The 14,158-nt window shown below is 47.1% G+C and overlaps 1 protein-coding gene across 8 annotated transcripts in view; it reads right to left on the bottom strand.

Annotated features, from left to right (window-relative positions):
* The window catches only part of CACNA1E (calcium voltage-gated channel subunit alpha1 E), a 499,672-nt gene that overhangs the window by 73,220 nt on the left and 412,294 nt on the right, over window positions 1–14,158 (bottom strand). The gene's annotated exons all lie outside the window — the stretch shown is intronic.

Raw genomic sequence — 14,158 nt, 5'->3', positions numbered from 1 at the left:
AAAGTTTAAAAAAAAATTAAAGTTATATAACTTTCATTTTCAAAATGTTTAACCCGAGGGCTAGGGGTAGAGGACGAGGACGAGGGCGGGGACGTGGGCGTCCATCTACTGCAGGGGTCAGAGGCCGTGGTCCTGGGTGGGGTGAGACACCACCTGCTGATGAGGGAGCAGGGGAACGCCGCAGAGCTACACTCCCTAGGTTCATCATGTCTGAAGTTACTGGGACTCGTGGTAGAGCACTGTTGAGGCCAGAACAGTGCGAAAAGGTGGTGTCGTGGATTGCCGACAATGCTTCGAGCAATTTGTCCACCAGTCAGTCTTCCACGCAGTCCACCCATGTCACCGAAATCGGCACTCCTCCAGCTCCTGCACCTCAGCCTCCTCCCCCCCAGTCTGCCCCCTCCCAGGAAAATTTGGCATTTGAACCGCCATACTCTGAGGAACTGTTTTCTGGACCCTTCCCACAGTCACAAACCACTTGTCCGGTTGCTGCTGAGCAATTTTCCGATGCCCAGGTTTTCCACCAGTCGCAGTCTGTGGGTGATGATGACCTTCTTGACGTAGTGGAAGAAGTGTGTAAAGAGGTGTCGGACGATGAGGAGACACGGTTGTCAGACAGTGGTGAAGTTGTTGTCAGGGCAGGAAGTCCAAGGGGGGAGCAGACTGAGGGATCGGAGGATGATGAGGTGACAGACCCAAGCTGGGTTGAGAGGCCGGGTGAACACAGTGCTTCTGAGACGGAGAGTCCTATAGCAGAACAGGTTGGAAGAGGCAGTGGTGGGGCCAGACGGAGAGGCAGGGCCAGAGCAGGTGCATCAGCGCCAAATGTGTCACGTAGTGAAGCTCCCGCGGCGAGGGCTCCCGCGGCGAGGGCTAGATTTTCAGAAGTCTGGAGGTTCTTTAAGGAAACACCGGATGACCGACGGACTGTGGTGTGCCACCTTTGCCAAACCAGGATCAGCAGGGGTTCCACCACTACTAGCTTAACTACCACCAGTATGCGCAGGCATATGAATGCTAAACACCCGAATCAGTGGCACCAAGCCCGTTCACCTCCGGCCGTGCACACCACTGCTCCTTCCCCTGTGTCAGCTGATAGTCAGCCCCCTGCCCAGGACCCTGGCACAAAAACCCCATCGTCGCCTCCACGATCCTCCACAGCATCCACCAGCGTTCAGCTCTCCATACCCCAGACGCTGGAGCGGAAAAGAAAATATAGTGCAACCCACCCGCACGCCCAAGCCCTTAATGTCCACATCTCCAGATTGCTTAGCCTGGAGATGCTGCCCTATAGGCTAGTAGAGACCGAGGCCTTTCGCAACCTCATGGCGGCGGCCGCCCCTCGGTATTCGGTCCCCAGCCGCCACTACTTTTCCCGATGTGCCGTCCCAGCCCTGCACCAGCACGTGTCAGACAACATCATCCGTGCCCTGACCAACGCCCTTTCTGACAAGGTCCACCTGACCACGGACACGTGGACGAGTGCTGCCGGGCAGAGCCACTATATATCGCTGACGGCACATTGGGTTAACTTGGTGGAGGCTGGGACCGAGTCTGACCCTGGGGCTGGTCATATACTGCCGACGCCGAGGATTGCGGGGCCTACCTCGGTCCAGGTCTCAAAGGCCTACTATGCCTCCTCCTCCTCCCACCCCTCCTCCACCTCCTCCTCCGAACTACCATCCGTGGGCATGGCGCCATCAGTCGCTAGCTCTAGGCACAGCAGCAGTGCCGTCGCTAAGCGACAGCAGGCGGTGCTCAAACTGCTGAGTCTAGGCGATAAAAGGCACACCGCCCAAGAACTATTACAGGGCATCACGGCGCAGACTGATCTGTGGCTGGCACCGCTGAACCTGAAGCCAGGCATGGTTGTGTGTGACAACGGCCGTAACCTGGTGGCGGCTCTGCAACTCGGCAGACTGACACATGTGCCATGCCTGGCCCATGTGTTAAATCTGATAGTTCAGCGTTTCCTCAAGACATACCCCAATCCGTCAGATTTGCTCACGAAGGTGCGCCGCATCTGTGCGCATTTCAGGAAGTCCAGCACAGATGCTGCCACTCTCAGGGCAGCGCAGCGCCGCCTCCAACTGCCCGCTCACCGACTGTTGTGCGACGTGCCCACGAGGTGGAATTCAACATTAACCATGTTATCCAGAGTTTACCAGCAGCGCAGAGCGATTGTAGACTGCCAGATGTCAACTTCCACCAGAACTGGTAGTCAGGTCAGTCAGCTTCCTCAAGTCTACAATGAGGAGTGGACGTGGATGTCTGATATCTGTCAGGTGCTGAGTAACTTTGAGGAGTCAACACAGATGGTCAGTGGCGATGCCGCCATCATCAGCCTCACCATCCCGCTGCTTGGCCTGTTGAAAAACTCTCTGATCAGCATGAAGTCGGAAGCTTTGCGCTCGTCACAAGAGACGGGGGAAGAAGATTCCCTTGTTGATAGCCAAAGCACCCTCAGGTCTGTTTCTCAGCGCATATCGGAGGAGGTGGAGGAGGATGAGGAGGAAGAGGAGGAGAATGTTGGCGAGACACAAGAGGGGAGCATTGCTCAGACCTTCACTGTTCAGCGTGTATGGGCAGAAGAAGAGGAGTTGGAGGAGTTGGAGGAGGAGGAAATGGGCAGTCAGGCCAGTGAGGGGAGTGAATTCTTGCGCGTTGGGACTCTGGCGCATATGGCAGATTTCATGCTAGGCTGCCTATCCCGTGACCCTTGCGTTCAAAGAATTTATTCCAGCTCCGATTACTGGGTATTCTCTCTCCTGGACCCACGGTACAAGCAAAATCTTTCCACTCTCATCCCTGGAGAGGAAAGGAGTGTGAAAATGCATGAATACCAGCAGGCCCTGGTGCACAAGCTGAAACAGTATTTCCCTTCTGACAGCTCTAGCGGCAGAGTGCGTAGTTCTGCGGGACAAGTAGCGAGGGAGAGTAGGCGAGCAGGCAGCTTGTTCAGCACTGGCAAGGGTACGCTTTACAAGGCTTTTGCCAGCTTTATGTCACCCCAGCAAGACACTGTCACCTGTCCCCAGTCTCGGCAGAGTAGGGCTGATCTTTACAGAAAGATGGTGAGGGAGTACGTAGCTGACCATACCATCGTCCTAAATGATCACACAGCTCCCTACAACTACTGGGTTTCAAAGCTGGACATGTGGCACGAACTGGCGCTGTACGCCTTGGAGATTTTTGCCTGCCCAGCCGCTAGCGTCTTGTCCGAGCGGGTTTTCAGTGCAGCTGGTGGCATCATCACCGATAAGCGTACACGCCTGTCGACTGACAGCGCTGACAGGCTGACGCTTATTAAGATGAATAAAGCCTGGATTTCTCATAATTTCCAATCTCCACCAGGTGAAGGAAGCTCAACCTGAATAATTTATGCACTCCTCCTCCTCCTCCTCATTTTCCTCCTTCTCCTCCTCTTTGTACACTAAAGCAGAGGAAACTGGCTATTTTTTGACAGGGCCCACTGGCTCTAGCTATAGTACTTTATGCATTTAATTTTTCTGGAGGGCCACCTACCCGGTCCTCTGTTTTAAACAATTTTTGGGAGTGCCACATACAGGCACTCAATCTATTAAATTTTTCTGGAGGGCCACCTACCTGCTCCTCTGGTTTGAAAACTTTTTTGGACTGCCACATACAGGCACTATCCAAATTAAATTGTCTCCATAGCAGCCTCCACACGTTGTCTCCATTGCTACCTCCAAAAGTCGTCCATATAGCTGCCTCCATACATCGTCCCCTTATCAAACGAGGTGTGTCAGGCAGAAATTTGGGTTGTTTTCATGGATTCCACATCAAAGTTGTTAACTTTGTCGCCACCCTGCTGTGTTATCCACAAAATATACTGGCAAACTTTTATGATTAACCGATATTATTTCAGCGCCTCTTGCGCATCTGTTTACATTCCCCTCACCCGCCATATCCCAAACTTATAAGAACGCTAGTACACTTGATCTTATACAAAAGGTTCTTAGAAGTGCTGTTTGGGGAGTAGCCTAGAGACAGGGGCTTGGATTGGCGAAAGCTCGCCTGGCAGCGGAGCGCCAGCTCCATGCCAAGATTCAACTAACATAGTTTTAACTGCAGCACCTTTAATCTACTACTAGTTCACTGCCTCCATACATGGTCCCTTTATCAAACGAGCTGTGTCAGGCAGAATTTTGGGTTGTTTTCATGGCTTCCACATCAAACTTGTTAACTTTGTCGCCACCCTGCTGTGTTATCCACAAAATATACTGGCAAACTTTTATGATTAACCGATATTATTTCAGCGATTCTTGCGTATCTGTTTACATTCCCCTCACCTGCCATATCCCAAACTTATAAGAACGCTACTACACTTAACTTGGTGCAGGCTGGGACCGAGTCTGACCCTGGGGCTGGTCATATACTGCCGACGCCGAGGATTGCGGGGCCTACCTCGGTCCAGGTCTCAAAGGCCTACTATACCTCCTCCTCCTCCCACCCCTCCTCCACCTCCTCCTCCTCCGAATTACCATCCGTGGCCATGGCGCCATCAGTCGGTAGCTCTAGGCACAGCAGCAGTGCCGTCGCTAAGCGACAGCAGGCGGTGCTCAAACTGCTGAGCCTAGGCGATAAAAGGCACACCGCCCAAGAGCTATTACAGGGCATTCCACATCAAACTTGTTAACTTTATCGCCACCCTGCTGTGTAATCTACAAAATATACTGGCAAACTTTTATCATTTACCGATATTATTTCAGCGCTTCTTGCGCATCTGTTTACATTCCCCTCACCCGCCATATCCCAAACTTATAAGAACGCTACTACACTTGATCTTATACAAAAGGTTCTTAGAAGTGCTGTTTGGGGAGTAGCCTAGAGACAGGGGCTTGGATTGGCGAAAGCTCGCCTGGCAGCGGAGCGCCAGCTCCATCCCAAGATCCAACTAACATAGTTTTAACTGCAGCACCTTTAATCTACTACTAGTTCACTGCCTCCATAATAATAATCTTTATTTATATAGCGCCATCATATTCCGTAGCGCTTTACAAATCATAGGAAACAAATACAAATGTAATGTAACAGAGCACAACATTTGTATGGAACAACAGGAGTGAGGTCCCTGCTCGCCAGAGCTTACGGTTTATGAAGATGATGGGGTAACACGAGGTAAAAGAATATTTAATGGTCAAGCCATTCTTCTTAGGGAATAGAACAAAATATAATAAATGGAATTGCTGTCGCTTGAACCACTCAGCCGTCATCTTATATACCAGGTCCAGGGTGAATGGGACTGCAGAGAAGTCTGGTGCCTGTTGGTTGCTGGATAACAGATGGGAGGACGACACAGGACGGGTTAGTAGAAGAGTTAAAACTTCATGCAGTTAATGAGTGTTATAGGCTTGCCTAAAGAAATGGGTTTTAAGAGCACGTTTGAAACTTTGGAGGTTAGGTATTAGTCTGATAGTCCGGGGCAGAGTATTCCATAGAATTGGTGCAGCTCTAGAGAAGTCTTGGAGACGCGAGTGGGAGGTCCGCACTAGGGTAGAGGTTAATCTAAGATCACTGGCGGATCTAAGAGCACGGGTTGGGCGATAGACTGAGATAAGAGAGGAGAGGTAGGGGGGTGCAGCATTATACAGAGCTTTATGAATGAGGGTTATTATTTTAAACTGTATTCGAAAGGAGACTGGCAGCCAGTGCAGCGACTGGCATGAACTGTAAGCATACATGGTCCCCTTATCAAACGAGCTGTGTCAGGCAGAATTTTGGGTTGTTTTCATGGCTTCCACAACAAACTTGTCAACTTTGTCGCCACCCTGCTGTGTAATCCACAAAAAATACTGGCAAACTTTTATCATTTACCGATATTATTTCAGCGCTTCTTGCGCATCTGTTTACATTCCCCTCACCCGCCATATCCTAAACTTATAAGAACGCTACTACACTTGATCTTATACAAAAGGTTCTTAGAAGTGCTGTTTGGGGAGTAGCCTAGAGACAGGGGCTTGGATTGGCGAAAGCTCGCCTGGCAGCGGAGCGCCAGCTCCATGCCAAGATCCAACTAACATAGTTTTAACTGCAGCACCTTTAATCTACTACTAGTTCACTGCCTCCATACGTGGTCCCCTTATCAAACGAGCTGTGTCAGGCAGAATTTTGGGTTGTTTTCATGGCTTCCATGTTAACTTTGTCACCAACCTGCTGTGTAATCCACAAAATATACTGGCAAACTTTTATCATGTACCGATATTATTTGAGCGCTTCTTGCTCACCTCCTTTGGTTCCTCTCTGCCACCCATTGGTTTGAAGCCTGAGTCCATTTAGGGTATGTCGCCATGCCACTCTCTAGCCTGCCGCTGCTGCCGCTGCCTCTGCATGCCGTCCCCTATAGTGTCAGGGTCAATTATTGGATGTTTTAGATGCTATCTAGCTTCATTCTGTCACTCTGTCATGGCCATGCTGTTGCCCATAATTTTGGCATAATGGTGCGATTAAGCAGCCTCAGAGGCATCCATGCATGCTGCCCCTGCTGTTTCCTGTCCATTTCCGTGGTGTTTCCATCCTTTTCTGAGGTTCCCAGGTGTTTGGCCAAGCTTCCCTGTGCAGAGCCTTGGTCCCCTTGAAAAATGCTCGAGTCTCCCATTGACTTCAATGGGGCTCGTTATTCGAGACGAGCACTCGAGCATCGGGAAAAGTTCGTCTCGAATAACGAGTACCCGAGCATTTTAGTGCTCGCTCATCTCTATTCATAATGCATAAAAGCAAATGGTAGATTTAAATTTAAGGGCCAGTGCATACACATTAAATCCTTCCCCCACAAACCTAGTGCACCCATGATAAAAAATGCCCCCTCTCCCACTGGCAATTGCCTGAGCCTTTAGGTCCCTGTTTTCCCAGCAACTATATTCCCGTATTTGACTCAGTTCCCAGATTTTGTATTTTCTGATTCTGTTATATGCTTATTAGAAGACCATGGTGTGACCTGACTATGATTCACATCGGCCTGCCCCAACCTCTGGCTTTTATGCTGAGTGCTGCTTGCCCTGACCTTTGACTTAATGGGGCACATTTAGTAAGGGTCCGTCGGACGCATTTTAATCGGGTTCCCCCGAATTTTTCCGTTTTGCGCTGAATTGCCCCAGGTTTTTGGTACTCGCGATCGGATTGTGGTGCATCGGCGCCGGCTTGCATGCGACACAAATGGGGGTGGTGGTCATCGGACAACCCGACTGATTCGGACAAACCGTGGAATTTAAAAATGAAATTGTGTCACAAGATCAGCACTCACATGCACCGGGAAGAAGCAGGTGAACTCCGGCGGACCTCAGCGAGGAAGCGACACATGCAGGAAATTGGACACACGATCTTAGTGAATCCGGCAGCTCCGAATCCTCGTCGGACATTCTGGTCAACAGGACGGGTAAGTAAATGTGCCCTAATATTTGATTTCTGCTGGATTGACACTTGTCGTGTTAGCACGGAGCATGCAGACTAGGTGACAGTTGGGGCTGGGAAGAGTTAAGGAAAATGGATGGTTATTTCGGTGGGTGGATGACTAGTGGAAGGTGATAGGGGGATTTGAATTGGGGGGAGAAGTTTTATAGGGCTTTATAGATGCACTTGGGAAGGGAATAGTAAAATGATTCAGGCAATGCATAGTCATGATCTGGAAGTCTTTCAATGGCCTTCATCGATTCATCGTTACATTTGGATTTGTGGCACGTTTAATTATGAATAATCTTATAATAATAAAATCTACCAAAATTATGATACCAATAACAAAAATTAGCAGTGAATAAAAGCCCAGAAATAGCCTGACACACTGTGACGAAGCATTAATACTATTCTAAGTAATGTTTGTGATAATCAAGATAAAGTTCACGTCAACTATTAAAGATGAAAAACATAGGCCAAGTCATGGCAGCCGTACAATATGAATGCGGCGAGATGATCACATCGCCCCCGGGCACCATGCCCTCACACTCCGCCTCTTCTCTTCTAAGTGCTGACACAGAACGCACTGCCTCCTAATGATGAGCAGCATGGGAGCGCAGCTGCTCGCCGCTAAGCTGACACTCGGAAACCTTTGCCAGAACACATTCAGAGGCCAATTACATTAATTAACTTTGGAAGGAAAGGGGAGTGGAGATCTGGGTGGGTTTGGATATAGTGTGTAATGAATGAGCACATCCAGGAAAAAAAACGTGTCTGTTCTATGAGTCAGGTTCATGCTGGGTGATATTGCACCAGAAGAAGACGCTCAACATTTATAAACTTTTGGTGAGATTTGCCAAGATTCATGACATGCATTTTGTTCAAGACAAAGGGATGCTGAAGAGTTTAAATTAAAACGCCAAGTGTGGCTACAGGTGTAACAATGTCTCGAGCCAGAAACAAAGACAACTCCATTGTCTCATTACTCAGCAGCTCAGCTATTTTCAGCAGTGCCACAGACAACGAATGGAATATCATTGGTGACCGAAATTCTAATCAGAATTGTTAGCTATCCAATGGTTGCTTCAGACTAGGGGTGTTCCCATTTCAGTAAATCCATGTTATTGTTTGTATTATGGAAAGTTATACAATTTTCCAATATACTTTCTGCATCAATTCCTCATAGATGGCAGAAATCTGTCCATGGTCATGTGACGTCACACAGATGTGTGGCTCATTATTTCACACAGCTCTGCATCAAACTCCCAAGGATACGAACGAGCTGTGCACCTGTGTGACGTCACATGACCAAGGATCTAACGAGCAGAGCACCTGTGTAACATAACATGACCAGGGATCTAACAAGCCAAGCACCTGTGTGACATCACATGACCAAGGATTTAACGACCCGAGCACCTGTGTGACATCACATGACCAGGGATCTGAATAAAGCTTCTTGGAGAATTACAGCAAGCAGGGATCCAGAAAACCATGAGGAATTCATTCAGTAAATTGGAAAAGTATACTTTTTATCATACAAACAATAACATCTATTTGCTGAAACAGGAAACCCCTTTAAAGAAAATCTACCATTTGTTTTCATGCATTGTGAACCAAACATATGTTGAGAATGCTGTAGCTGCACTGATGCAGAAACATATTTTGTTTAATCCCTGAAACGAGTGGTTTTGCTAAAAAAAAAAATATAAAATTCTGGACCTTGGGAAAGCTGGGTTGCATGCAGGCTGCCTACATAGCACATTACACGGAGCTTCCTGAACTATCCAGACAAGACAAATCAACCTGAGGTGGATGACTCATAAACAGCAGCTGGGGGAGGGTGCAGCGATTGATAACTTCTGCCTGTCAAGGACAACACAGTGATTACATCATTCTCTGAAGCAGTGCATACTTAATATAAGAGAAGTGCCGAAGCAGCCACAGGAGTGACAGAGACTCATTATCATAATTTTATAATTGTTTTTCCAGCAAAACCATTCAGCTCAGGGATTAAACATGATATGTATAAAAGCAAGATTTCCTTTAAGTACAGTTTTGCGAATCTCCATCACATTCCACAACAAAATATGGCATATGGTTATCCGACCTAGAATAAAACTGTTATTTTGCTTACTGTTAGCAGACTTTACGTGGAATATAGAGATTTTTGCCCTGATTTTTGGTTGGAAATGCTAGTGCCAAAATCCTCTACCCTTAGATTAGATGCACACAAACATGGGGGGGGGGGATTTATTTTGGCTTGTATGCCAGTTGTATGATGAGACTAGCACAAAAAGTAATAAGTTATAGCTGGGAACAAACCTTCCAAGGTGAATCTTTATTCTTTGTGCAGGAGCAGGTGGCTATGCATAAAGTTCAAGGTAACCATACAAATGTATTAATTTATGCGTCATCGGATGCGTCATTAATTTCCAGTTTTAGTATTTCAGGCATTAGATCGTTTAAACACAATTTGATTATGATTTATCAAGTGTCTAACATTTTAGAAAGAAGCACGTAGGACAACTCCAGCTGCTACAAGCTGAAACTTCCCACCATGAGCACAGGATGGAGATAGCTAATGCACAGTCACAACGGCATCTTCTAGCACAAATGGTTTGACACCTGATGACCACAAATCTTAAAGGGAACCTGTCACCACGTGAATCGCTTATAAACCACCAAGTTGACCTTACATGGGTTGTTGAATGTTTGATGCAAATGACTTTGTAAAGGGTCAACACTTCTTTTATCCACAAAAATAAAGTTATATTCATGGACAGCTACCAGTCAGGGGGTTAGGGTTCTGGGAAAAGCAGTCAACCAGGTAGCCCCCTAAAGACTGTCTCATCAGTTAACCCCGCCTCCTTAGCACCGTGGAGCTGGTATCAGCTGTCTTTCTCTGTCTTCCTGCGGCCTTTTTTCAATTCATGTGGATGTGCAGTGAGCCTGTCATCTCCCCTCCGCCTCTGCACATATTCGGTGGGAGAAACAGCACACAGAATGGGGCACATTTACTTACAGGGTCACCGGAGTTCACGGAAAATGCATTGTCCGTCTAGAGCAGTGATTTTCAACCAGTGTGCCGCGACACATGGTCAGGTGTGCCGCGGGAAAAGTTCCCCATACTATGGTGCCCCCTGTGTTTTGTTTCCCGGCAAAACGCAGCGATGCGCAGTCACAGCTTCTTACAATGTAGGAGACGTGTACAATAACACATGCGCAAGCTTTGAAGCTTGCACAACAAAATGACATCGAGGCCGGCGCATCATCCTGAGAGCGGAGAGACTCTCGCATTTGCCCACCGCCAAGGTAATGCCCGCCAATAATGCTGACTATATGAGCTTTTGCCTGAGTATATGAACTGTTGGCAGAATACTCAGCATATGAGCTGGTACTTTTAGTACTCCAGCAGTATACTGCATATAACAATGAGAAATGTAAAATGAGAAATACTATAGTCATGAGGCTGGAGTACTACAAGTACCAGCTCATATGCTGAGTATATGAGCTGGCACTTGTACTCTGGCCTCATGGCCATAGTACTTCTCATTGTACCCCATTATATTGCAGTATATGAGCCACATAATAATCAGCACCATATACTAAAAACAGGGAGAAACTGAGAACTGGAAGAGCTTCGTGTGTGTCTTTCCACCATTCCTGCCAGGATATCCCTTTTATGTTTATCGAAACAGGCCCAGGTTTCACACTGAGTAAAATAAATTTAGAATCTCAATTATTAACTATATGTATATAATATGACTGTTTTAGTGTCATTTTGTGCTATTTTGGTTGGTGGTGTGCCCCAGGATTTTTTAAGTATAAAAAGTGTGCCGCGGCTCAAAAAAGGTTGAAAATCACTGGTCTAGAGTGTGGCGATTCACACTCTAGATCGTGCGACTGAAATCATGAAAGTGTCGCTTCCCCGCTCAGGTCCGACAGAGTTCACCATCTTTTTGTGGTGCACCTTTAACATAGGGCATGTGACACAAATTAAAAGTTAAATATGGCGCTCTATCCGAATCAGTTGAACCGTCCGAATGCACGACCCCTGAGCCAGCGCAGCTGCACAGTCCGACTAAAGTGTGCAGCTTAGTAAATGAGCCCCAGTGTGTGTTTCTCCCTGTGGAAACGTGCAAGGATGGAGGTGAGAACACAAGGTCGCTGTGCATGCGCATGAATTGAAAAAAGACCACAGAAAAACAGAAAGGTGATGAAGAGCTAGGAGGCAGGGCTGATACCAGGTCCATGGCAGCAAGGAGGCGGGGTCACCTGACAAGGCGGCCTTGAGGGTGGCTGCCTGCTTGACTGCTGTGCCCCAAACCCCCCCCCCCCCCCTGACTGGTATCTGTCTGTGAATATAACTTTATTTTTCTTGATAAAAGTAGCATTAGCTCTTTATAAAGACATGTGCAAAAAACATTCAACAGCCCATATAAGGTACATTTGGTGGTTTATAAGTGATTTGTGTGGTGGCAGGTTCTCTTTAAGTCATTGGAGGGAATTTATTACTCCTTTAACACCAGTTGCAAGCCAGAAAATGGGTGTATCAGCCATGCATTGCGACTTTCCCCTTATGCCCCCCTCACGTCATGAGGGCGTAGAAGGGAGTGGGCCGGCATATGAACTATAACATGTGCTAGCTGTGATATGTACCTTGAGGGCGCCTAATCTGCCCCATATAATAATAGGCTCTGGGTTCTTGGTATATCAGCCAACCAGCATTCTAGAATTTTACTATAGCCTGTGCCAGACGTAGCCTACTCCCCATCCCTCCATGCCTACTTGGTGTGAGGGTACCCTAAGGTCATAAAAAGTTGCAATTCCTGGCCAAATTGGTGCTCTATTGGTGCTCCACTGACAGAGGGATTTTCTCTTGATCACTGGGGATTCCCGTGGTCGGATCCATAGTGATCTGCAACTTATACCCTATCATTTAAAAAGCTTTTGAAAAGAAACAATTTTCATACATTTTGGGGCACATTTACTTACCCATCCCGTTGACGACACCCATCCGGAATGTCTTCTGAGGATTCCTGCATTTTTTCCTGCATGTGGCACTTCCCCCGCTGAGATCCGCCGCAATTCACCCTCTTCTTCCCGGTGCATGTGAGTGCTGATCTTGCGACACAATTTGGTTTTTAAATTCTGCAGTTTGTCCGAATCAGTCGGGTTGTCCGACGGCCACGCCCCCCGGTTTGTGTCGCATGCAAGCTGGCGCCGATGGGTCACAATCCGATCGCGTGCGCCAAAAACCCAGGCTAACTCAGGGCAACTCGGAAAAAACCTCGAAACCAGGCGGAAATGTGCCCCATTGTATTGAATTTATGTGGACCTGATGCCCTGATGTATCATTGTCATAGACGTACAATATGTCACATAGGTAAAAAATCCTTTTGAGTTTTACAGTTTGTAGCAGGAAGGCTTCACCAAAGTGAGAGTTTTCAGAAAACCACCGGGAATGAGAATGTTTTCTTTCTTATAGTGGGCTGCAGCGTGAGGAGAATATGAATAAGACAGAGAGCAGCCTACACGAAGATCTGAGCGCAAAGGATTTACACCTTGATAAGAAATGCATAGAACAATCCCAAATAAAAGATCTATGAAAGGATGAGAAGAAATAGGAGCCTGGGGTGGAAGAGGTATAATACTGATGAATAGCTCTATGGAAGGTTGTCAACCAGCCGTTACACAAGTCATACAATATGTCATCCTACCACAACATAAAGAAGAAGGCAAAGTGCCCTATAGACACCATCAAACCAAAGCTTGTTTATTCTTCTCTGGTTTGTTGATTTCCCATGATGCTTCAGCACAAAATAACATAACCAGTCAGATACAGAACAGTCTTTGCTAATTGTTAATTTACAGTGTTTCTATATTCTCCTAAATAAAAGGAGCTACCATAAGTATACAGTCAGGGAGGCTGAGTCATGAGTTCTATACTTATAATTGTGTGACTGTACCCAATCCGATCATTATTAAATGTGATAGAAGTTTTTTTCTCCTTGTAGAGAGTTTGTGGAGGGGGATTCATTTTGCTTTGAACGCCAGTTCAGACCTGTAGACCCGCCCAGGAAATTTTTGGATTGTTGGGAGTGTCAATTTAATAGGTGTTTTTTCAGGTGTTTGCTCTAGATATGTATGTTCTGTAATTAATAAAGGAGACCCCATCATAGTGTAAGTCAAACTCACTGATGAGAATTCAATGGATGTGCTTGAAAAACCCAAACCCACCATGTTCGGCATGTACCCAAGCAGTGCCAAATTGGGTCTGCTGATCACTAGTTACCGGAAACAGAGGGCTTTGGGAGCATTATTGGGAGGCTGTGAAGACATTGGGGGGCTATTGGAGAGATTACTGGGGACTGTGGGGGACGTCTTAGTGGGGCTGTGCGGACATTACTTACATAACACCTCTGTGTGATGAACTCGCGGCTGAAGAGGAGACGTGGTGATGCCGGGTCTAATGGAGAAGATGGAGGACAACTACATGTCACCTCCTGGCACTGTATGTAACAGGTAGGGATTTCTCCTGTGTTTTCTGTATCTGTATGTGTTGTGTTTAGGCTATGTACAGGAGTGGGCATTACTGAAAGTGTTATACATATGCATTGGGGCCCTGAGTTACACAGATCTCCAGAACCAATGCTTAACACGATCTACTGTATGTTCAAGAATATATTGACGGCTTGCTTGATGGATCCACAAATGCTCTTATGAGATCATCGGGGAAATATCAGTT

This window comes from Engystomops pustulosus, chromosome 10 (genome assembly GCF_040894005.1).
Source record: "Engystomops pustulosus chromosome 10, aEngPut4.maternal, whole genome shotgun sequence".
Lineage (NCBI taxonomy): Eukaryota > Metazoa > Chordata > Amphibia > Anura > Leptodactylidae > Engystomops > Engystomops pustulosus.
The sequence above is the reverse complement of the archived record's forward strand: the minus strand, read 5'-3'. Positions and strand labels throughout refer to the sequence as shown.